Source organism: Camelus bactrianus, chromosome 15, assembly GCF_048773025.1.
Source record: "Camelus bactrianus isolate YW-2024 breed Bactrian camel chromosome 15, ASM4877302v1, whole genome shotgun sequence".
NCBI lineage: Eukaryota > Metazoa > Chordata > Mammalia > Artiodactyla > Camelidae > Camelus > Camelus bactrianus.
Window position 1 is genome coordinate 29,957,531 of NC_133553.1, and position 26,545 is coordinate 29,984,075.

Genomic DNA, 26,545 nt, shown 5'->3' on the forward strand with positions numbered 1-26,545 from the left:
TCTGATAAAGTCTTTTTTCATAGCTTGCAAAATACCAACTTTTTGCTGTGTCTTAACATGACCTCTCTTCTATGTACTCCTGGTGTCCTTTCGTCTTCTTATAAGGAACTAATCCTGTTGACTTAAGGCCCCACCTTTATGACCTTATTTAACCTTAAGTATCTTCTAAAACACCGTATCTCTGAATATAGTCACTTTGGGTAATCAACACTGTTAGGACATCAACATACGAATTTGGGGGGAGGGACACAATTCAATCTCTAACAGAGTCCCCAAGACCTTTTCACGAGGTCCACAGCATCAGAATTGTTTTATTAATAATACTGAAGTGTTATTTGCCTTTTATAATGTGTAGGTAGATATTTGCACTGAGAGTACAAAAGTAGTGGAAGGTAAAGCTGGTGACTCACCCACAAATCAAGGCAATGGTACCCAACTGTATTTGAAGTTACTCTCTTCTTCAGTGGTTTATATTTATACTAAAGAAAAAAAATGGGTTATTAAAGGACTAGTAAATGTTCTAAAAATTTCTCAGTTTAAATTTAATTTATAATGCAATAATAGATAGTGATAACCCATATAAATTAAGTCTCTGTGGAGTCCTCAGTAATTTTTTAAAGTGTAAAGGGGTCCTTCATCCAAAAAATTTTAAAACCACTGATTTAGGGGAAAGAGGGGACATAATATATTACTAATTCTAGAAAACTTGGTGGTTAAGTAAATTTTTATTTCCTATCCTTGATTCATAAATCAATGAGTAGTTACTTTATAATCAGAGAAAATAAATGTTTAAGAAAGTAGACAGGTTAAGTTTCTGTATTTTCTTTAATAAATAAAAGAGTAACTTATGTATGCATTTTCAGTTCCCAGTTGATTCATGCCCCCTCATTCCCCTCCCTCCTTGGTCTTTCTTTAGGGGAGAGGAGGCAGGGGTGCCTTCCTTAGCCCTGGCCCATTTACTTGGGATTTTGTTGATAATAGGTACAGCCCCTTTCTTAGGAAACTTATGCTAAATCAGGAATCCAACATATAAACATAAAAAGTATTCAGTGCTTTACAAAACTACACAGAAGATTCTGAACAGGATATTGCTTGTAAGAGGATTTTTGAACTGATTCTTGGGGTAGATGCATGAATTGACAGAAGGGAATGGAGGAGGTGGAGGAGTATCTATAGAGTAGGAGTTGGCAAACTTTTTCTGTAAAGGATCAGATAGTAAATATTTCAGGCATTGCTGGCCATGCAGCAGCCACTCAACACAGCCAGTGCAGTGCAAAAGCAGCTGTAGACAATAAATAAGTAAACAAAGGAGCATGCCTGTATTTCAACAAATTTTGTTTATGGACACTGAAATTGAATTTCATATAGTTTTCTTGTGTCATGAAATATTATTCCTTTGATTTTTAAAAACCATCTCAAAATATAAAAGCCATTCTTGGCTCATGGACCACACAAAATTAGGTGCTGGACCCTATTTGACCTGGAAACCATAGTTTGCTGACCCCTGGTGTAGAAGATCAGGAGGCTGGCAGTGGAAGATGAGTATCATTTGTGGCTGAAGACTGGGAGATGCTCGTCATGTTGATTTCAGACAAGGCTGAAGGAAAAGTGAAGCTGCGTTTAATGGCCATTTTTTCAAGGAACTAACTTTTGCTCATTTTCTCTCTTCCTTTTTATTGATCTCTGCTTTTGTTATTTTCTTTCTTCTGTTTCCTTTGGATTTACTTTACTTTTTTGTCCCTCTCCCCCAGCTTCTTAAAATAGAACCTTAGAGAAGCTTTTTCTCTTCTGGATTTAAACACTTTAATGCTTAAAAATTTAAGCTGTAAAATTCCCTCCCTTCTAAACACTTTCACTGCATTTTACAAATTCTTGTATGGTGTATATATATATATTTTCAATTATCATTACATTTGAAATATTTTCAAACTTCTTTTTTCTTTTAATTTTTTTTTTACTTCATGGATTATTTAGAAATGTAATTTAAGATATTTGGAGTTTTTTTTTTCCCTAAATCTTATTGTAACTGATTTTTAATTTATTTCATTTGTGTTCAAACAATACATTCTGATGCTTAGTCTTTTAAAATTTATTTTGACTTACCGCAGACAGCCTCTCTTAGTGAAAGTACTACATGCACTTGAAAAATATGTATATTCTGCTGTTTGGGGGCATAGTGTTCTAAAAATGTCAATTATTAGGTCAAGGTGGCTGATAGTACTGTTCACATTTTCTAAATATTGATTTTCTTTTCAGAGGGACTTTGTTTCTTCTATCAGTTGCTGAGAGAGGAGTGTGAAACTCTCCAACTGTAATGTGTATCTGTTTTTCTCCATTTAGTTGTCACTTCTATCTTTAAGCTCTGTTGTTAGTGACTGTGATAATAGGAGACCTTGAATGCTAAGTAACAGGAGTGCAAATTCTTTATGGAACCTATGGAAAGGCACTGTTGAGTGGTGACTAGGGGTGTGACATTGTGAACAGGGGGAGGTGGGAAATTGTTTAGCAGGATGCACTGTATGGGCAGACCAGGAGTAGAGGTTATACATGCTGCTGAAGTGCCTCAGACTTGGATTGCCAACAGTGTCGAGTGTAATGATGATTTTGAAAAACTGAACCACTTACAGGTTTGATAGACAAGAAGGAGAAAGAATTAACAGTAGTTATTATTGAAGTGAATATTAGGAAATGCAAGAAGAGCTGAGTTAAACAGTTCTAAGAAACTAAAGAACTGGGAAAATAGTAGTGTGATTGCTAGTGATAGCAGTGTACTTAGTAGTGACTTTGAGGGATAGTGATGAACATTTTATTTTTTAGCTCATTTAATTTTGGGTGTTTGGATGACTGGATATATAAATATAGGCATCATATAGGTAATAATGAAAGATTCACAGTTAGTGAAAGAGGGTAAGATGTTCTTTCAGCTAAGTTTTTATTATACACATACTATGATATCATTCATTTCTGAAATAATTTGGGGATTTAGTTTTTTTTATTTGTGGTCTCAGCTCAGATGTTACCCTCATGTATAAACTCTCCTTAATCACTTAATCTAAAGTAGCTAGCTCCCCTAGTAACTCTACCTCAAGTTTTCTGGCTTTATTTACTGATCTTTCCCTCCCATTTGAATATGAGCTTCAAAGATTAAGTAACTTCATCTCTCTTGTTCAGTGCTGTACTCCAGCACCTTGTTCAGTGTTTACCGCATATTGGGCTCTCAAATATTTGAGGATTGAGTGACTCTGTTATAAAAGAAATGATGTGTACTGAGTAAAAGAAATAAGAAGAAAATATTTTATTATTTGACTTAAAAATACCTTGCTAATGTATTACCTGTTTTTTAAGTCATAAGGATAGGCCTCTGGTTATTGTCTGTACCCCACCTCCTCCCAAGATATGTCATGTCAGTATATGGAAGGTTCTAGTTAAATGTAGTCACAGATTAGCATGATTATAATTTTGTATTAAAAAAATGAAATTACTTGTTAAAACCTTTAAGCACATATGCTGCTCAGTTCTCTATTTTAAAAGGTAAAATGTAATATAGAAATATCATAAAAAGAAATGGAAATATCTAGATACAAATAGTTTTATCAGTTAACTTTAGTATCTATTCTTTGCTCCCCTTGAGAGGTACGAAGAGGTAGTAAGACCGTCTTTGTCATTTGACAGATGTGGAGCAAATAGAGCCTGCATATAGAAAAATATGTTTTGCAAACACTCATCTGATGATGTATATTGCAGTTTTAACTGGTATTGAAAATGACCTAACCTTTGCTTTATTTTAGGCCTTAGTAAAATGTCAACTTCTAAAATCCTATCTGAGCATTCTGCAGTAATTTTTGGAGATTTAGAATACTACCTTAGTTGGTTGTTGTTTTGTTTGTTTGTTTTTAGGGCAGTAAAAATACTTATCTTTATTGTGGTGATGGTTTCAGTTTCACAGCTGAATACATATGTCAAAGTGGATCAACTTGTACACTGTAAACTTATATGATTTAGTGTTCAATTATACCTCAGTAAAGTTGTGTATAATTTTAAAAAGAACATTTCATTAGAAATTAGAAGGCAAGGATGCCAGTCCTGGCTCTTATACAAAGTCTGTGTGTGCCCTTAGACAAGTCTTGTTTACTTCTGTGTTTCTTTCTTCTTTCATTTTACTTTTGATAGTCCTCAACAACTGCCTTTTAGTTTAGTAGAGCTCTTTAGAAAAGAACTAAACTCTTGTAGTTTAGGTGTTACATTTCATTTTTAGTCCTTTGAATGTGGACCCTGGTGTTTTGTCTTGTGGCAAAAAACAGAGAGGTAAATTATATTGCAGAATGAAGTCACAGAAATGGGCATTCTAATTAGTAGAGACTAATCCCGTAGTCTTACTGTTTTAAGCTTTCTTTTCTCCCTGTGTTGTCACCTCCAAAACTTTGCCTAATCCCTTATATTAATAATCTAGTATGCCCACCTCAATGCCACTGATAACTCCCCTTGGGTTTGTTTAGAAAGATTTGTAATGTCCTTTGACCAGTTTAATGATCCTCATTCTCCTTGAGTGTGTAACTGTACTACCATTGTTGAATTAGAACAGGTTCACTAATTCCACAAATTAACCTTTTAAAATGTTGTGTACCTACTCTATGCCAGTGAAAAAACATCTCTCTTGGGGGCTTATTGTCTAGGGAGGGAGATAAGCTGTAAACATATAATCACACAAACAAGCATGTGAATAAAAATTATGAAAAATGCTAAGAAGAAAAAGAAAGTGCTATGAAAGTGTAATGGAGGGCTAATTTTGATTACTGGAGTAAGAGAAGTAGGATTTTAGCTGAGGCTTGAGTAGTGAGTGGGAATTGAGCATGTGAAGATAAGAGGGATTATTCACAGCAGAGAATATATTGTAATGAAGGGTTTGGAGTAGGGAAAAAAGACTGGGGAGTAGAGAGGAACTGAGGACAGACCAGTGTGGCCAAAGCATAGTGCGTGCAATGGAGAGAGTGGCTGTGTTGTAAGTTTTGGGTTCTGTTGTGAGATAAAACCTCATGGAAGAATGGTAAGCGGGAATAGGATATTGGATTTGTATGCCTGTGGACTGATGATTTATTTTTGAAATAAACTTAGATGGGGCTTGGTGATTGAATGTTTATATGATGTGAAGTGGAAAATAATTTAAGGATGATATCTGGGTTTCTTTCTAGTAGCAACAGTTGGGTAGGTGTGAAGATGCTTTTTTTTTTTTTAAATATGGAAGAATCAAGGAAAAGGAAAATGGAGGAGTTTAGTTTGGAACTCCTTAATAAGTAGGCAGATGCTTGCAGGTGTGAAGCTTAGAATATAGCAAAAAATACTAGGAGCATTCTCTTGAGAATAACTTGTCTCCAAAATAGATGTGTTTATACTATATCCAGAGTTAGTAGTATTGAAATCCACTAGTCTAGGCTTTTCAGAATTTATCTCTTTAATGTAAATGTAAAGATGGATTTAAGAGTCATTAATATTTTAGATTTAGTAGTTGATATGCAGGCACTAGTTTTGGGTTAAACACTAGTTTTGGGTTTTTATAAACATTTTTTTATTGAGTTATAGTCATTTTACAATGTTGTGTCAAATTCCAGTGTAGAGCACAATTTTTCAGTTATACATGAACATGCATATATTCATTGTCACTTTTTTTTTTCGCTGTGAGCTACCACAAGATCTTGTATATATTTCCCTGTGCTATACACTATAATCTTGTTAATCTTTTCTACATTTTGAAATCCCACTCTGTCCCTTCCCACCCCCCGCCCCCTGGCAACCACAAGTTTATATTCTATGTCTATGAGTCTGTTTCTGTTTTGTATTTATGTTTGGGGTTTTTTTGTTGTTTGTTGTTGTTTTTTTTTTTTTTTTAGATTCCACATATGAGCAATCTCATATATTATTTTTCTTTCTCTTTCTGGCTTACTTCACTTAGAATGACATTCTCCAGGAATATCCATGTTGCTGCAAATGGTGTTATGTTGTAGGTTTTTATAGCTGAATAGTATTCCATTGTATAAATACACCACATCTTCTTTATCCAGTCATCTGTTGATGGACATTTAGATTGTTTCCATGTCTTGGCTATTGTAAACTGCTGCTATGAACAGTTTTGGTTCTAAGGCTATAATCTGCCCTTTTAAAAAAATAGAGGAGCAAGAAATAGAAATTAAGATACAATAGTATTCTGGATTGGCTTCTTACTGTACTTTAAAAAAATTTATTTTCTTTAAAATGTAGAATTTAAGTATTAATATCTCCCTAGAAGCAGAATGAGAATTAAAAACAAAAGCCGTGTGAAAGTACATAAAAATTTCTAGATATGTATTACTGAAACAAATAATTAAAGAAATATATGATACTTAAGTCTGGCAAAAACTAAGGGAAAACATGCTGGCTACCATCATTTATTGGAAGGGTGGCTGCCAAGTAGAAGAGATATTAAACTTGGTTGACTGTGGTCTGTTTATTAATCAAACACTTCATGGTGTTTGCCATGTGCCAGGTACTGTTTTAAATGAGTTAAAAATATTAAATGTTTAGTCTCCTAACAACTCTAGAGTAGGTACAAGTATTATCCTGCTTTTTTGTGATGTGGAAACTGATTCATGGAAAGGTTAAAGTCAGAAAGTTAGTGATGGTGCAGTTGGGCTCCAGAGTCCATACTTTAGTAGCATGTTATTTAGTCTCCATGCAGTCATTTTTTTCTCATTTTTTTCCCCCTGTGGTTGATTTCCAGTTTCATGCCATTGTGGTCAGAAAAGATGCTTGAAATAATTTCTATCCTCTTGAATTTTTTGAGGCTGCTTTTGTGCCTGAGCATGTGGTCTATCCTCAAGAATGTTCCATTCACACTTGAAAAGAATATATATTCTGGTTGCGGGGGGCATGTAATGTCCTAAAAATATCAGCTAAGTCCAGCTGTTCTATTGTGTCATTTAGTGTCTCTGTTGTCTTACTGATTTTTCTGTCTGGAAGATATCCACTGGTGTTAGTGGAGTGTTAAAGTCTCCTACTATTATTGTGTTCCCATCAATTTCTCCCTTTATGTCTGTTAGTATTTGTTTTATATATTTAGGTACATGTATGTTAACGAGTATAATATCCTCTTCTTGTATTGTTATTTTTATCATATATAGTGTCCTTCTTTGTCTTTCTTTATGGTCTTTGTTTTAAAGTCTGTTTTGTCTAATATAAGTATTGCTACTTCCGCTTCTTGTCATTTCCATTTGTCTGAAATGTTTTTTTCCATTCTCTCACTGTCAGTCTCTGTGTATCTTTCACCCTAAAGTGGGTCTCTTGTAGGCAGCATATTGTAGGCTCTTGTTTTATTATCCAGTCTGCCACTCTGTCTTTTGATTGGTGCATTTAGTCCATTGACATCTATGGTAATTATTGATAACTGTGTGTTTATTGCCATTTTAAACTTTGTTTTTCAGTCAATTTGGTATTTCTTCTTTGTTCCTTTCGTTCTTTTTTTTCTTTTTGTGGTTTGATAACTTTATTTTGTATTAGGTTGGTTTCTTTTTGGTCTTTGTGACTCTATTGTATGCTTTTGATTTGTGGTTACCCTGTTTTCAACAGAGTCCATACTTTAAACTATAATGCTTTACTACCTTGGTTATAGGAAGGGGATATGGTTGCCTGTAGGCATATGTGTGTAGCTAAAGCTCAGTTACTTTATTTCAGTGGTGTGAAATTTTATTGTATCAATATACTAAATATGCTTTTATTGATGGGCATTTGGGTTGTTCCTGGTTTTTGCTCTTATAAACATTGCATGAACATTTTTCTTCATATCTCTTGTTGCACATGCGCATGAAGAATTTCCTTGGGGTCATGGTTTTCTTTAGTGCTGATTCACGGTAGAATTTTTGCCACTTGCCAAGATTTGTCTCCCAGAACACTTCCCTTGGAGCTCTTGTTCTCACCACAGAGGAACAGTTTTCATATCTTCCCAACATAATACAATTTTGTCTTCTAACAACACCCATGGATTTACCTAGGTTTTTAAGACATCCCAAAATTGTGTGAAGAAATAAGTTTTTTTCTGGAGAGAGATTGCAAAGTTTTCGTAAGAGCATTTTGTAATCTTAAGAACAATAAAATCAGCCTTCTAAAAATTAAAGATTAACAAGGAAAATAAATAAATATTTTCATTCTATTAAAACAAATAAACAATCTTATTTTTAAAATCTTAATTTTTCCCTGTATCTTCTCTTTACAGATAGTGTTAATAAGAAGAAGCAAATTCATACTAGGAGAATTCAAAAAAATAAGCTTTATATGTATTTTTAAATTATGTTTTTTTTAACATTAATATGGATGGCCTGATTTCAAATTTTACCTAAATCATGTTTGTCTTGGGTTTGGAGTGTGTAACTCTTGTATCATCACTAATAGGAAAGATAGTTGCATCATTTTTTTCTTCATTCTTTCACAAAAATCTTTCAGTCTACCCCAAGGAAAAAACTTATTTCTTCACATAATTTTTAGGTGCTTTTTTTTCTCTCTTGAAGTTTATTTGGGGTAGAATTAATAAGAATGCAGAAGTTACTATGAAATCTTAACTCTACATGACCAAAATAATTTATAATTGCTACTAATGTTGGTTATTTATAAGGACCTAATACTGGATGACAGCATAGCTAAACTAAGACACTAGTCCCAGCACACTGGGAGTTTTGGCTAACATTATCCGTTTTTCTCCTCATCAAAAAGTCTATCATAAAAAGGAAAAGTTAAGGTCACTTTACAATAAAGATAACCTTCAAGCTGCACCAATGTTATTAAAGAAATTAATGTATAAATGTTGTAATTTAAAGTGTTACTAGTAACAGGTTACTTTCATCACACTTTACAGTTACTGAACATGGGTAAGAAAATCTATTACCCTTAGAAGTTTGAGAGTTCCTTTTACTTCCTTCAGAGAAGAGAACAGTAGACCATACCTTCTTTTGACACTCAGTGTCTGTTACCTTATGAGATAATGGAAGGTGCATTTCTTTTTTCTGCTTTCCCAAAGTCATGATCCGTAATATTGACTACCAGTATATGTATGGAGAGTCATTCCATTGCTCTAAAGCTAATCCTTTTTCTAAACGTTCCTTATTAACTGTTGCTTAGGCCTTGCTGCCAATGGTTAATTCTGTTTCTGGCAGATAATTCTTCATGTATTTGAGTAATTTCAATTGCTAATTGATTCTTGAGAATTTCAAAGTGGTGGATTTTAAAATTCTCGAAAAGATTATGGTGTTAATAACACTTAAAACCTTAAAAAGATTACAAAATAACAGGAAGATTAAAAATAAACAAATAAATATTACAAATAATAACACAGTATTTGATTTGAGGTAAAAGTGGTAGATTGAGCACACATTTAATATTGTTTCCTCCTGAAACTATAGTTTAGTTAAACAACCACAAAAATGAAGTCATTGAGGGCTGTTGTTTAGTCATAAAACAAGAGATATAGAGAAATGGGAGAAAATACAGCAAAATTTTAGAGGCTGGAAAACAGTTAGAATAATGGTAACAATCTTATTAAACCTCAGAAAGCTTTATTTTAAGTGGAGAAAGCTAAGGACCAGTTGAATTTGTACAAAGGACTTTTCAAAGGGCCCAGGCAGTGGTTGCATTGTGTAACTCTGAAAGTGGAGGTGAAGAAGGAACAGGGACTGAAATAAGGAAGATTGTTTAAAAGCAAAGAAACAGATGCCTGGGTCTCGTCTACTCTTGGCTACTGTGCTAATGCACTAGTCCCATCTTGACAGATGGGAGACTTGAAATATATTCTCTAAGTTAAAACAAAGGGCCTCTGGACTAGTGGACACCAGGCACATTGAAGGTGGAGGAGAATTAGATGAGCACTAGCATTTTGAATGCTGAGAGCCCTTGCTCTCTTCTCCATTATTGGCTTCCCAAACTGAGTCCTTTATCCTCCAGGCAGGAGACAGGAAGAATCTTCTGTGAAGAATGTGACCAACCCAAGAAGAAAAATCAAAAGGCAGAAAGAACTGGGGTCTAGTTGGTAAAATTGTTTCTTGTAGGGGTACAGGTTAACAGTTCTGAAACTACTTTACATGTATACAGGTACTGACCAAATGAGTAAATAAGTGGTAGATGATGGGAGCCAGGTGTCTCACATTAGTATCTGCGTCCTAACAAAGGGTCTGGCCAGATTGTCCTACAGGAAGGTCACAGGAGCCCCATGTACATGATTAGAGCTTTCAATAAACTTCTTATACCCAAACAACTAAATACTATCAGGCATCTAAGGAAAGCATCTCCTGTGACTAGCAGAAACGAAAATCAAACAACTTGGAGGAAATAGGCTATGCAGCTGAGAAATTTTTGTGTATATTTACACACACACATATATGTACACATCCAGCCATATACAAATATACATATATCATATACACATATACACACATATAAACCTATGTCATTTGTGTGTAAAATACTGGCAGAAAAATGGGATGCTACATCCATAAAGCAGAAATAGGGTTTTTTAAAAGGATATTCAGAGAATGAAGAATTCTTATAAATTAAGCATGTGTAGCAGGAAAAAAAAACTCAATAGAAGTTTGAATAATAAGTTGAAATTTTTTTAGGAAGTAAAGCAGAAAGGCAAAGAAATGATAAACAGAAGATAAAAGAAAAGAAAAAGGAGGGTCTAGGAGGGTCAGCTTTCTAGTACTAGGCGTTCCAAAAGGAGAAAACAGAATAAATGAAGGGGGGGGAAAGAATAAATAGTATAATCCGAGAAAATTTTCCAGAACTAAGACAAAGTACGTATTGAATACCCAGTATAATGGATGAAAAGAGAACGCCAGTCCAAATAATAGGATATCCAAATAGCCAACTATGTTATTCAGTCTCTATAATATTCAGGGAAATGCAAATTGAAATGAGATCCTATTTTCGTCCATTAGACGGGTTAAAAAAAAAGTCTGATGATATCAAGTGTTGGAAAGAATATGGGGGGGAAATGATTCTCTTACATACTGCTAGTGGGAGCGTGAAACAATCATTTTGGCAATCAGTTTGACAAATGGTGAGTAGAGTGGAAGATATGCAAGTGCTACCACTCAGAAATTCCGTTTCTGCCCTACCCAGTGCCGTTGATGTCTCAAAAACAAAAAAGAAAGAAAGAAAAAAGAAAAGAAATTCCACTTCTGGATATTGCCTTTAGAAATTCTTACACTTGTACATATGAAAATTTTAATGAGAAGCCATTTATAAGAACACTCATTGAGGCATAATTTGTAATGATGAAAATTTATAGACAACTTACATACAGGAATGCCTAAGATGTGGTATATTCACATATACATATGACCGAAACCCACACACACCTCAGCAAGGCTAGAGCTCCAGAACAACACAATGCATGAAATCAGCAAAATGCAGAATGGGTATAGTATACAGTTTAAACATACATGTTTTAAAGCATAAAACATTAATGTATATTGTTCATGGATGGATATGAAAAACTGACCAGAAGGATATATGCTAGATTCATGATGATGGTTATCTCTATCAAAATGAGAGGGAGTGAACAGAGTGGGCTATGTGTGAGTGTGGGGGCTTTTGATTTATTGATAATGCTTCATTTCTTAAAAAAGAAAATAAATATATCAAAAATGTTTACTGTTGTTAATTCTGGGTAGTAGATCCGTAGATATTTCTTTGTTTTATTTCTCTATATGTTTTAAACTTCTGACACTATAACTCTGCCTAACTCCAAAATAAGAAGGAGTGTTTTATAGATTTCCTTTTTCACTCTTTCTATGTATTAGGTGCATTATAGGTACTCTTCTGTCACCTTGCTTCCTCATCTGACTCTTAGATTGAATTTAAGAGCTTAAATTGAATAATTTACTAAATTATTAAATTAAATTAAAGGAATTGAGGTGCAGCATTAACCAGCACTTGTGCCAGAATTGGAAGCAGATGATGAAAATAGAAAGGCCTTACCCATGAGGGGAGAATTGGAACAAGTAATGGGAAACCACCAGGCATGGGGATCTATTAGGAGTTTGCAACATCCGTGTCAGATCTCCTGCTCTGGGTTCCTGGGGGTAAGGGAGTGAGGAAAGACTTTTAAAATTCTGAACTCTGGATAGCACAGATAATACATAATAATTACTGGAGAGATACATTTTAAGAATAATAAGCTTATTTATCTCATAATAGCAAACATCAGATCATCAGCACTGCTCTTGTTCTCCCTATTCCGTCGTATTCCTCCTGTCTTCTTTGGTTCTCTGTGTGTCACCTATCTCTTGGTTTCCATATTTTTCACTTTTCATTGTCTACATGTCTTTTTTGAATATAGATTTATCTTGTGCTTTACTTTCTTGCAGTCCCTAAGTGACTGTGCTCAGCCACCCAACTCAGCTTCGTTCCTATATTCCCTCACATGTTGGCCATGAATCATCAAGACCTAAAATCATTAGCAGGATCCATCTGACTTTAGTTACTGCCTGGTTTTGAAAAAGTACCCTTAAAAATTCTCAGGTTTTATGGAAGAGAATGGAATTATTTGAAAGGATTATATCTGCAGGATTAACTACACAAATGATTTTTGAGGAGCGCTCTTCCTTGGAAGTCAGAAAATGACAGAAGCTGGGTTTGTGGATGACTACATGAACAATGCCGTCTTTGCCATAGTCAGTGATTGCTAATCAGTTCTTACAAATTCTTAAAGATTTACCCAGGGCAAATTCAAAGATACAGTGCCTTACAGATGAAAGAACACAAAGTAGTGATCAGGAGGACTCTCATTCACTGCAAAATGTTTTGGGGCACTAAGTTGATAACAAATACAAATAAACTAGACGTACACAGTGAGAACAATCCAACTAACTATAATGTAAATTGGACTAACCTAACTACAAATCCCTTTCTTTAATAATTTAAACTATAAGTCAATATGAAGAGCTAGTCCATTTCTTTGAGTTTTTGAATTATAGATTTAATTCAAGGAAAGAAAAAAATCTTGAAAATATAAAAAGCTCTTAGTTTAATTTAGAGGGGCTTTGAGGGGTAAGCACTTTTGGATCCTCCATCATTCAGTTTTCTAACATTAAACATTCCACTTTAATATGGAATTCAGCACTGAGGGAAATCATGATTTAGAGGGGAAAAAAGTAATCTTTATTTTAAAAAGCAAAAGCCCAAAACAAGCATTGAAAAAAAATCCCACATTAAAAATATATTGTAAAACAAAACAGAAATAGATTTGTTATCCACTGACAGTAAAATATATTAAATATGCATAAAATAAACCATTAATTTTATTTTTGAGTATATGAATTATTTGGGGGGAAAATTGACATCTTAATATTATTGAGGCTTGGTGAACCCATGAAAATATTCAACTACTTTTTTTTTAATGTTTTTTAATTTCAGGAATATTTTATAATTTTAAGTGTATAGGTCTTGCATATCTTTTGTTAAACTAATTCTTAAGTATTTTGTGTTTTTTGATGCAATTATAAATTGTTTTACATTTTGTTTTCCAATTGTTTCCTGTGGTTGTATGGAAACACAATTGATTTTTGTATACTTCCCTTGTGTCCTACAACTTTGTCAAATTACTTATTCATTCAGTAATCATTTTTCAGATTCCTTAGAATTATGTGCTAAAAACTTATTTTAATTGAATAAAGACAATTTTAGTTCTTCTTTTCTAACCTTCCTTTTATTTCTTTTTCTTATTGCACTGAGACCTCCAGTATATCCATTACAGTAATTAATAGAAGTGGTTAGAATGAACATTCTTGCCTTGTTTCCAATATTAGGAGAACTCCTAACATTTCACCATTATGTAAAATACTAGCTATAGGTTTTTCATTGATCTTTCTTATCAGATTAAAGGAGTTAACGTTTTAGTTTTTTGCTTGCTGAGAATTTTACCGTGAATGGGTCTTGAATTTTTCAGGTGTTTTTCTGTACCCGTTGAGATGTTTATATGCCTTTTATTCTGTTAATATGGTAAATTACATTGATTGATATTTGAAATTTAAACCATCCTTACATATTCCTTGGATAAACCACACTTGTCATGGTATATTATCCTTCTTATATATTGCTGGATTAAATTTGCTATTTTCCATCAGTACTCATAAGGCTGATTTTCTTTTCTGGTAATATCTTTGTCAGGTTTGGTATTAGGGTTTTGCTTACCTATTGTGATGTAGCTCTCTCTTATTTTCTAGAAAGTGTGTAAAATTGTTACTATTGCTTCCTTAAATTTTCATAGAACCCACCAGTGAAGCCATCTGGGCCTGGAGTTTGTTTTGTTTTAATTACAAATTTTTTTAGTAAATAACATCCTTTTTGTGGTTGTTCTAGTAATTTGTGTTTTTCAAGGAGTTTTTTATTTTACCTCAGTTACTCAATTTTGATTTGCATTATGTGGTTTAGTACATTACATCTGCAGGACCTGAAGTGATACCTCTCCTGTTTCTGACATTGGTAATTTGTGTTGCCTTTCATTTTTCTTGATCAGTCTTGCTCAAATATTAACAATTTTTTAGCCTTTCAAAAAAAAAACTTTGGTTTTAATTTTTTTCAGTTGTTCAATCATTTTATTGGGTATTGTTTTGCCTTCAAGTTCACTGACTTGTTTTTGTGCTATCTCAAATCTATTAAACCTATCCAGTGAACTTAAAAATTTTGATGTTGAACTATCTAGTTCTTGAATTTCCATTTATTTCTATTTTATAATTTTCATTTGCTACCAGTATTTCATATCTGTTCACTCATTACAACATATTGAACATATTTACAATACTTCTTTAGCATTCATATCAGTTTACTTCAACTGATCATTTTATGGTAGGTTTCTGTTGAGCTTTTTTTCCCCTGACCTTGAGTTACAATTTCTAGCTTCCTTGAATGTTTAGTAATTTTTTTATTGTATATTGGATATTGTGGATGTTTTCTTTTTCTGAAGAGTATTGATTTTTGTTCTAGTAGACAGCTAAATTATTAGCTGATAAATACACATTTACTGTACAACCTAATTGCATTTCTGGGTATTTATCCTAGGGAAATGTAAACTTACATTTACACAAAAGCCTATACACAAATATTCATAGCAGCTTTCTTCATAATAGCCCCAAACTGAAAACAACCCAAATGTACTAGAATGGTGAATAGTGAAAAGAAACTGTGGTACCTTTAAACCATGAAGCAATAAAAAGGAACAAACTATTTATATATGCAACAAATTGGATTGCTCTCAGGGGCATTATGCTGAGTGAAAAAAGCCAATCCAAAATGTTTCCATACTATTTGATTCAATTTTTATAACATTCTCAAAGTGACAAAATTATAGAAATAGAAAACAGATAAGTGGTTGCTAGCAGTTAAGAAAAGAGGAATGAGAAGTGCATGGTTATAAACAGCAAAGGGGAATCTCAGTTGTGGTATGATTATATGGGGCTACTTGGAGTCTTCCTGTGCCTGAGCAGTTCAGGAATCGACCAAGGATTTATGGAACATTTGTATACAGAGTTAAGATTTCCCACCCCCTTACTGTACTGCCCTTCTCTGCATGATCTTCTTCTATTATCTAGCTTTCTTTCAGCTCTGAACCACATTCTCTACTGCCTCAGGCCAATGAGACAGTGGTTTTCTCTCACGTCTATTCTATTCTTCCAGTACTTGTGGGGTATATTGGGAAGAGTTCTCTTAAGGGAAAGTCTTATGAGTGTAGTTCTCATCCAGTATGATTCCTTTCTTTCAGTGATCAAATCCCCTACATTTCTGCCTGCTTTTGGTCACTTTTCAGCATCTTTGAAGTTATTTTTTAATATTCTGTCCAGAGTTAATAATTGTCATTTTTGGGCAAGTTAGTCCAATACAAGTTAGTTCATCTCTACTAGAACCAGAGCTCAATGAATTTTATGTTTAAGTACTATGAATATATAATGTTTGTAAACCTTTTCAGTAAAAAATTTAAAAATAAAATACCATAGTAACTTTAATACTTAGTGAGAAATATTATAGAAATGAAAGAAAGAATTAAATGTAAACTGAAAACATGAAAAACCTGAATTTATAAGTAAAAAGATAAATATACAAATATAGCCAGAAAAAAACTTTTTAAGACATATAAATAGGCCTTCAGGAGATTAAGGGCAGAATGTAATTATGTATTACCTAAGCAGCAGTTTTAAATAGGAATATATATTTAATCACCAAAAGGACTTCAGTTGTAAAATCAGATAGTCATCCATCGTCTTTTGGAAATATTTTTCCATTTGGCCTGAGAAGTTGTATTATCATTTCTTAGAAAATAAAATAGCAATCTAACCTCCCTTCTGCTTTTATTTTTTTTCCTCTCCTTTTTTTAGTTGTTTGCATAATTGGCCTTAAATGAGGTAAGAGTGAAGAGACTAGAGCTATCTCTGGAAAACAGCATTACCCTATACCCCTGGAAGCTACCCTCTGGAGCACTAGATTTGACCATATCTGTTTTGAAGACTCATTATGAACAAAGAAGTCTCCCAGGTAGGAATTAAAGCTCTGTTTTTAAAGAGCTTTGTCTCTACAAAAATATGGTGTGAAAATGACTACCTGTTGATACTTATTTTATATGGAAATATGTGTTTGATCTGAAAAGCTTCAAGGTTATTATAAAATATGTGCTGACATTCCTAAATGAAAATATTAGAAAACTTCTTTGTAAACTATGTTAATGCACATTGAAACTAATACAGGCTTCAGATCAGTATCTTACAATGAGACCGTCAAGTCCTTACTGAATTAAAATGGCAGCAGAAAAACTACTGAACCATCCCCAGGTTTGGTCTATACATTTCTAATATAATCCAGTCATTAAACCTATATCTCTATCTCTATCTATCTATTATCTATCATCTATCTATCTATCTAGATTTTGTATTTTGGGGCATTTTTACAATTGTTGTTTTCCAAGAGTTTGTAAGCTAACTGAAAGAATAGAACTAGTGTATCCATGAAGATGAATGGTCTTATCAGCCTATAATGAGAAAAATAAACATGCACCAAGCCAAGATGGTAGGTAAAAAGTTGAAGAGTAAAATTAGAAACCAATAAACCAATAAAGGGAAGACTTCCAGCAGGAAGTTGTTTTTTTTTAATAATAGACTTTTAAATTGAATTATGACATATATAGATATAAATCATAAATTTTAAGGGTACAACTCTTGAGTTATCATGTACTGAATGTATTTGTATAAACACTACCGAGATTAAGAAAGAGGTTGTCACCCTAGAGAGTGATAGCTGTTGATTTGGAGGGTGGGGATTAGCAGTCATAGAAGTTAAACGCAATTGAATTTGATTGGCTGAGAAGCAGTGCCTATGTTTGGAGTAAATAATGAATTTGGGAGATGGAGACAAGACTGTCAACTGGCAGAGAGCTTTTTAAACCAAGGACTGGAGGTGTAGCATGATTTAAGAAGATACTCATTTAATCCTACCACCATTAAATCTCTTTAAAATTTCATTGGTTTCTGGAACAAACATACTCCAGATTTCTGGCTTTTATTAACTGGTGATACATTGTATTTATTAACTTATGTATTCTGTTGTTTGAAATCAGACTTGATTCTCAATAAGAGAGAGAAACGAGTTTATAAGCATCCTCATTATTCAAAAAACGTTTTGCAGAGTAGGATGTATTACAATTAAGAGAAACTTTAATCATTTAGGAGGGCCCTCTCTTTAAGAGTTTTTAGAAGGAAATGCTCATACCTTGACTTTATGAAAGAGAAAGGGAGAGAAAATAGAATAATCTAGTGGTTGAACTATGGGTAGGGTGTCTTTTTCTTAACTCATGGTTCAGTGAGTGACTCTGAGAAAGTCATGTTTTCTTCATGTCACAATGAAAATTTTTATCTTCTCTATTCCTCTTAACATTTATTAAAAACAGCTTTAAACATACCAAGTAGTTACAAGATTGGTAGGCTGCACACCTGTGTGCTCATTGCCCAGTTTCCCCAATTGTAAACATTTTGTTATATTTGCTTTTTCTGTATATATATTTACTAGTACTTCTCCTACCCCTCGTCCTTAATAACCATTATGATGATGATGGTGATGATGAATCATTAGAGAGTAAATTGTAGACATTAATGATCTTTTACTCCTAAATATTCACTGTGTGTTTCCTACTGAACCACAATATAATAATGAAATTCAGGGAACAACATTTTCTTTCTTTCTTTCTTTCATTTTCTTTCTTTCTTCCTCTTTCTTTCTTTCTTTCTTTCTTTCTTTCTTTCTTTCTTTCTTTCTTTCTTTCTGTTTTTTGGAGGAAGAGGTAATTAGGTTTGTTTATTTATTTATTATTATTATTTTTTAATGTAGGTACTGGGGATTGAACCTGGGACCTTGTGCATGCTAAGCATGTGCTCTACCACTTGGGCTATACCCTCCTCCCAATTTTCAAATATATAGTTCATATTAAAATTTTACCAGCTGTCTGATCCAGAATCACACATTGCATAATTTTCACATCTCTTTGGTTCCTTTTACCTGGAATAGTTTCTCAACTTGTCTTTGTCTTCTGTGACATTGACATTTTGAAAAAGTATAGATCAGCTGTTATAATGGCTCTCATTTTGAGCTTGTCTGTTTCCATTTTATTCCTTTCTAAACAGACTGTGATTTGGGACTTTGGAGATTTCATGGTTTTTGTTACTCAGAATCTTGTCTGGTAGAACAAAGCCTATAAAGATTTTTTTTAAGAAAGTCTGTTAAATGGTAGGAGCCCAAAATTCCAGAAGGTACATTCCTAAAGATGACTTGGAACTTATTGAAAGGAATTTTATGTAAGTGTGCATATGTCTACATATAATCTTCGAATCCAAGATTTATAAATGTTTGGACAAAAATTAGGGTTTGTAAAGGCAGAACTTTTGATTTTGACGAAATAGTACATTTACATCTTAAGGTGAATCACATATAGGGAATAATTATTTTTATATTGTAATGATCATAGAAGAAGTTAAAGCATAGCCAGATTCTGGAACCAAATTACCTAAAAATGATTTCTGCCTCTGCCAGTTATGATCTTGGGCAGATGAAGTAACTTCTCTGTGCCTCAGTTTCCTCATCTGTAAAATGGATGATAATGATGATAATGCCTACCTCATGTTTTATGAGTGAATGGGTTAGTTAGGTTTATAAGTAAATAATATAAGTTAGTGATTAGCACATAATAACTCTTTGTCATCATCGTCATTCTTATCATCATCAGACCATACTTTCTTAAGTAAGGTTAAACTGTTGAACTCAATGATTCTGTAAAGTGGTAGTAATAATAATACACACTTCATAGGGCAGTTGTGAGGAATCAGTGAAATAATACATATAAAATACAGAAACACTCAGTATATATTATTACATTGTCATACCCTTTAATTGAATGCATATTAATGGGCCTGACTACAGGAAGACTGATTTTAATATTTTTCTTTTTAAAAAACACCAGCATATTTTTCACAAGTTAAAACAACGTAGAACTAAATTTTGGAAGACATATGTAGTGTCTACAGTTACCCAGTGTCATTTTAAGATAACTGGAATCATTTAGCTTTATAGATTTAGAAGGAAATGTTGAGGGTATTTTTGCCAAATTGTTTTAATAAGATAGCTGCCATAAACATGTGTTTCATATGCTTATCATTTTTTCTCAATAATTGTATTTTAACAAGGCAAATGCATATGTGTTTACTGTTTATCATAAAAAATTAAATTTTAAATAAACTCAATATGAGGAATTTAAAATAATTGGATTTAAAACTAATTTGGATTTCCTCTTCTTCTGTATTTGCTAATAGAAAACAAAATATATTTTGATACTTTTCCAAACTTATTCTTTCCATTTAGGAAAAAATAATACAAAGAAAGGAAGCATTGTCTCTTGATCTGTAGAATAATTTTTAGTGGTAAACATAAACTTGTTAAATACATTGTTTCAAACATTACATACTTTTAAAAGTTAAGCTACCAAATCGTTGATAATATCTTTATTATTAGCATTAAAAATTTAAAAGAGTTTTACAGGATTTTCTTTTACAAAAACACTTTAAGGAACATCTGACATTTTATAGAATCAATGAAATAAGATAAAATGATGTCTATTTTTTAAAGAACTCATTGTTTTGAATTTGTTTCTTTGCCTTTGCTTTTTATTCCTGGCCATAGCGGTTAATGGTTAAGATATTGGCTGGTCATTTATGGCAGAGGCTTATGGGGCAGAGAGTTTTCTCTGGGCAAGGGATAACCACCATCTGAGTTTTGGTCCCTGGCTTTGTGGGGTTCAGAGAGAATTTTTGTTTCCAGATGTTTAAGGAAATCCTTGTATAGTCATTAGCTTCAAAATTCTATTTTTTAACAAAAAAAAAAATTGGAGGCATGCAAAGAAACAACAACAACAACAAAAAAACAATGGCTCATATACAGGAAAAAAAAAACAACAATCAGTAAAAACTATATTTAAGGAAGCCCAGATGTTGTACTTCTCTGTTTAATAAGTCGGATTTCATCAAAATTTTCAAACTTCTGCTCTTCAAAAGACACTAAAAAGAAAGTGAAAAGCTAATCCACAGAATGGGAGAACAGTTACAAATCATATATCTAATAGGGATCTAGTACATGAATATAAAAAAGTCTTATGGCTCACCAAGAAAAAGACAATAACCCTTTTTTAAATGGTCAAAGGACCTGAATAGACATTTCTCCAAAGAGATATACAAATGACCAATAAGCACATGAAAAGATGCTCAGTGTCATTAAATGTAAGTCAAAACCGTAGTGAGATACCATTTCACACCCACTAGGATAGCTATAATTAAAATAAAAATTTAAAACAGAAAATAACAATTTTTGATGAGCATGTGGAAAAATTGGATCACTTGTGCATTGCTGGTGAGAATTTAAGATAGTACAGCCACTATGGAAGACAGTTTGCCAGTTCCCTCAAAAAAGTTAAAGAAAGTTACAGAATGACCTAGTAGTTTCATGCCAAAGATAATTGAAGACATGTTTGCACAAAAATTTGCATATCAATGTTCATAGCAGTAGTATTGATAAATAACTCCAGCAGTGTAGAAACCTAAATGGCCATCAGCTGATAACTAAATAAACAAAATGTGGTATATCCAAACAGTGGGAAATTATTCAACAATAAAAAGGGCAGTGGGAATCCTGAAGTCCCATCCTTTCTTATCACATTAGGAAGATTTCAACATTGAAATGAAAAGAAATCATTGAAAAGTTTATTTTTAGAGAACTCTAGGAGTCCAAGGATTCCATTTTGAGAAACATTCTTTCTGGCAGTTACCCAGTGCAGGAGCTCTTTATTTATCATGCTTTTTCCCATGTAGCAACTATCAGCTTGAGAAGTTTAACTCTCAGAGTGCCCCTCTCATCATGTCTGTGCTTCTCTGTGCTAATTGCCTGCTAAGCATTTTACAGTACATTGTTAGAGTTGTTTATTAACTAATTGTTACTGATTTTTCAAATTATGCAGTTCTCGGCTAAATCTAGTTGTGACAGTTTTCTTATGTAGAAATTTATAATTTACCTGAAATATAAAGCACTGACCTATTTCTTCAGCTCCACCTATTTGGTTTAGTCTGATCCATTTAAACGGAGGTAGATGTGGTTTCTAGTTCCTAAAAGGGCTCTCTAGAGATTGCATGAGATTGTTTGGGTATAATTTAGCAACTCTTTTTAAATCAACAGGGTACCTTTACTTAGAAACCTTACCTCTTTTGTAAAAAGGTGATATGCAAATTGGCTTCCTGAAACCAACATTTCTTTTCTTAATGAACCTTGTTTAAAGTACCCTTACTGCCAAATATAAAGCCATTCCACAAATAGAACAGCTATAATAGTTTTCACTCATCAGAGGTTTTGCATTCCACTATCTGTTTATTGTGTTTTGTAAATAGAAAGGAGTTAATACCAGAATCATATCATCAGCAAATTGTTGGTGACTTTCTCATAGCTCCTTACTGTTGGCTCTTATTTTGGTAGGCCAGGTATTGAATTGCTGTTGAATTGTTGTCTGATGTCTCCTTAGCCCCAGAATTTCAGATAAATTTAGCAGATGTCAGCCTCCAGCCAGTAGTCTGAGGTAGCACAGTATGAGGAATACTGTTTTAAATCCAGATTTATTTGTTGCTCAGAATTATCCAGTCTGTGAGATTATATTGTTTATATTTACAGTTGTGTGGCAGCAGCATGTCTTTGTGTCTCTTTAGTACTATAAATACTGTAGGAGATTTCTTTATCCTTTTCAAAATCGGAAGAGATGTTCTCAAATCCCTAGACTGAGAAAGTTGTTGTTGTTGTTTTTTCCATTGAAAACAAGGGAACAGTTATTTCAGGAAAGCTCAGTTTCTCAGTTACAGGAAAGAATTCCAAAGTTTTATGAAAGATTCCAGAAAATGTTTATTTATTAAAAAATCTTAAATGTTTTTTAAAAATTTTAAATGTTGTATTAGTAAAATAGCTTAATTACATTTAGTTCATCACCTATTTTAGTTTCTGTATATTTTAGGCATTATTTTCACATATTGGATATATGGCAAAAAGATTTAGTAACTGTCTTTCAGTTCACAAACTAGGAGACAAGAGAATTATAATTTTATAGCACATTATCATAAGAAATATATACCCAGGAGTATTTTGAGAGCAAGTAGAATTCAGATGGGTAAATTCTTAGATGGATAACATCTTTGGAGACAGAGAAAATAGCTAAGTAAAGCTGAGCATGAAGTAGGAGTTAGCTAACTCTTTTCTTTAGGATTTTTAACAGACTCTAAAGTCTTATGTTTCATTTTCTTTCCTGTTCATCATTTTCTTCTATTTCTACTTTTGGTTGAAAAACTTAAGAGTTGATGCTAGTTCATTATTATAAATTTATTGCATACTTTCATTTTTGTGTCAATAAACTTTGAAATATATCTGTATTTTACTTCTGTGTAAAAATAAACTTAAATGGTTTCTTTACTTCTGTGGTACCTGGTTAACCTTATTTATGTTTCTGTGACTTTCCATAGGAAAAGAAGGTTGCAGTCTTATTCATTATAATAATACGCCACTTAGCTGATTAATCTTGTTTTGTGTTTGGGTTTCAGAATGGGTACTGTCAAAACCATTGTCGGGTTTTTCAACATCTTTTTGGTTGTGTTTTGATGCATTTACCTTTGCATTGAGGTTGTCCAACTTAAATTGTAATTATTTTCCTTATCATATAAATTCTTCCTCTCCCCCCACAAAAGGCTTAATAAATGTTTTTCTATGATGACATTAATCCATAATACAGCTCATTTCACTTATTTATCATTAATAGAAATCTGGAACTTAAAAGTCCATCATATTTTATACATGTTGGGTTTGAGGTGACAGTGGGATATCCAAACAGAAATGTGCATTTAGCAGCTAGAAACTTATTTAGATACCAAATTACTGAGATGAGAAAGATTGTATTCATTCTTCTTAGAGGAAGTCTAAGAATGAAAATCAGACCCTGTCATTCTTCTGTCTTAACCCTCCAATTATTGCCTAATTCACTCAGAGTAAAACTAAAGTTGTTAAAATGGCTTCACTCAAGTCCTTACCTGATGCAGCTTCGTTTCTTACTCCTCACTCTTCAGTTCTTCCTCCACTGATCTCTTTCATTTCTCTCAAAAAGCATAGTTATACTCTGGCCTTCAGGCTTCACAGCCCTTCCCCTGCCAGGAGCACTTCCCTGTCATTCTCTCTCCCTCACCTCCTTCAATTCTTTGCTTACATCTCATCTTCTCAGTGAGGCCCTTCCTAACTACCTTACTTAAAATTGCTGTCCCTCTCCTTCCACACACCTAAGCCTCTGTTTGTACCTTATTTTTCTCCACATCCCTTGTCATCTTCTAATATACTCTATAATTTACTTTAAAATTTTGCTGCTCTCCCTCACAACAGAATGAAACTTAGCGAAGGCAGTGGTTTTTATAAATTTCATTCACAGTTGTATCCCAAGTACCTAGAACAGAGACTGACATATAGTGAGAGCTCAATAAATGTTTGTTGTTAAGTAGGGCTACTCACATTGAGATCAATTTAAAGTTTTCTGATTTAATGTTTACCTTTTCTGGGAAGATGGAGATGTTACCAAGATTTTATTTTTAAAGTCTCTCCTTGGAGTTGAAACTAAAATTGACATATATGATCTATATGTATATATTAGAGACTATATGTTGTATATTTTATTTATATATATAGTATGTTTATGTATAGATTTTATTGGTTGGACTAAACTTGTTTGGACAAATATTTAGCCATTCATTCACCATTTGCCAAATTCTATAATAGACACCAGTAGATGAGAGCTGATGCAAACTTTGTATATTATGTTGGGGGGTTGAATGTTGTCCTGTGGGCAGTGAGGATTTAGGGAAGAGTTTTAAGCAAGAGATTGACATGATGAGACTTAACGTTTTTGATAGCCTACTCTGGTGGCTCAGGGAGACCATCTGAGGAGCTACTTCAGTAGTCCAGCAAGAGGTGATAAGAGGGGAATATGAGGAAAGGATGGATTTTGGAAATATTTAGGAAATAAAAATGGATACATCCTGGTGTTTAGCATGCATGTGGGGTTTGAGAGAAGAGGCCAGAATGACTCAGGTGTACCAACTGAGAAAAAAATGCATGAGGAGATGTTCAGTTCATTTTGGAAATGTGAATTTGAACTGCCTCTTTGACATCCTGATAGAGGTGTCTGGTAAGGAGTTGGATTATGGATCTGAGAACCAGGAGATCTGGGCTAGAGATGGAGATTCAGGAGTCATTGGTTTAGAGATTTTTTTGAAACCATCCTGTGTGACCTCACCCCAGAGTAATGTTTAGTACAAGGGAAAAAGAAGCCTAGGGCATGAGAACCACGAGGAAATCTAACTCCCCCAAATTGGGCAAAAAGTACTGAGAATAAGGTAAGGAGAAAACCATCCTAATTCTACTAATCTCTCAAGTCATGGCTTAAACATCACTTCTTCAGAGAAGCCTCAGTTGAACCCCCAATTAAAATTAGATCTCCTCTATTATTTTTCTCTATGAACTCTTATTACTTTCCTTTATGATTTTTATCACTGTATAAAATTATATTTTATTTTTCAGTTTTATTGATTTATGTCTTCCACTTCACGAGGGCAAGAACCTCTATTTTGTTGCCCACAATTTGCTTAACTCCTAGCACAGTGCCTGATACATGATAGATGCTTGATTTATTTGTGAAATAAATGAAGTGTAGGGTCCCAGAAGCCAATGGATGACAATATTTCCAGAAGGAATCAGTTCCAAATGCTGCCCAAAGTAGTCCGGTAAAATAATAACAATAACAGTTAGCATTTATTGAGTACTAATGAATGAAGAAATGAAAAGTATCCAATGTACTTATCGAGGAAGTATGGGATGAGTTACCCACTGAGTGAACACTACCCCTCATGGAGCTCTTGGTCTAAAGGGGAGACAGCAATAGCCATCATTCTCCAGGAACTTAGAGTGCTCTATTCATTCATTCTTCACAACACATCTAAAGATATGTAAGTGTAGTTATCATCACTATGTTACAGACGAGGAAGTACATTTAAGGAGATTAAGCACTTGACCTAACAATAGGCAGGTAGTGATTAAGCAGGGCCTTTCTGCCCAACGCCCATGCTTTTAACCACCATGCTCCAGTAGAGGGGATCAAGCTGATTCTTCATCAGGGAAGTGATATCTGGAAAATGCCAGTTGAGCAGGAACGGTTTTGCTCCTGTATATAGGACAAGACTAGAAGTGAGAACAACTGGGATTGACAAATAAGGTAAAAGGATCTTGTATGAATCTAGAATGAGGTATATGCTTCCAAATATGGATCATAACTGTATCTGAGAATGAAAGAGGAGGGACCGTTGTAAGATCTCCTGTTAACAAAAAGAATTGACAGGACATGGATACCAATATGAAATGAGGAGTAAAAGAGGAGAGTAAGAAATAACTACAAGATTGCAAACCTAGGAGTTGGAAATTTTCATAACCTGTACTTCTGATATGGAGAAACTAGAAATATGCCTTTTTGGTTACATGGAATAATAAATTCATGATTAGAATTTTGGGTGATATTTTTATAACAAAAAGGGGATATGGCAGTCTTTAGTATTGAGAAGGAGCTGGAGGCAGAGTAAGTTTAGGGCCAGAGAAAAAGGATTTACTCAGACATATTAATTAAAGCCATGTGAGAAATTCTTATGGCTCTCAGCAGTCTTTATAATAAACTTTACAAGCCTGGCTGCTAACACATGGCACTGTAGTTATTTAATAATTTTGGAATTAAAGGAAAAGTTTAAGGCCTTTTTACCACTTAACCAGAATTTTCTCTCCTTTTATAAGGATAGATGGAGTGAAAGAGAATGGAGAGATACGTTTTTTGGCACTAATAAAATCCAAAAGGTAGTGATGAATATAAGGCCAGAGATAAGATTCTGAGTTTCAT

At 33.5% G+C, this 26,545-nt stretch overlaps 1 protein-coding gene across 6 annotated transcripts in view; it reads left to right on the forward strand.

The window, feature by feature from the left end:
• The window catches only part of NCOA1 (nuclear receptor coactivator 1), a 212,366-nt gene that overhangs the window by 103,573 nt on the left and 82,248 nt on the right, over window positions 1-26,545 (forward strand). For 5 of the 6 annotated variants that reach the window (XM_074341748.1, XM_074341750.1, XM_074341752.1 and 2 more), the window contains exon 3: window positions 16,386-16,542. The exons of the other annotated variant lie outside the window; for it this stretch is intronic. The gene's annotated coding sequence lies outside the window, so the exon portion shown is untranslated. The remainder of the gene's footprint in view (window positions 1-16,385; window positions 16,543-26,545) is intronic. 6 annotated transcript variants of the gene reach the window in all.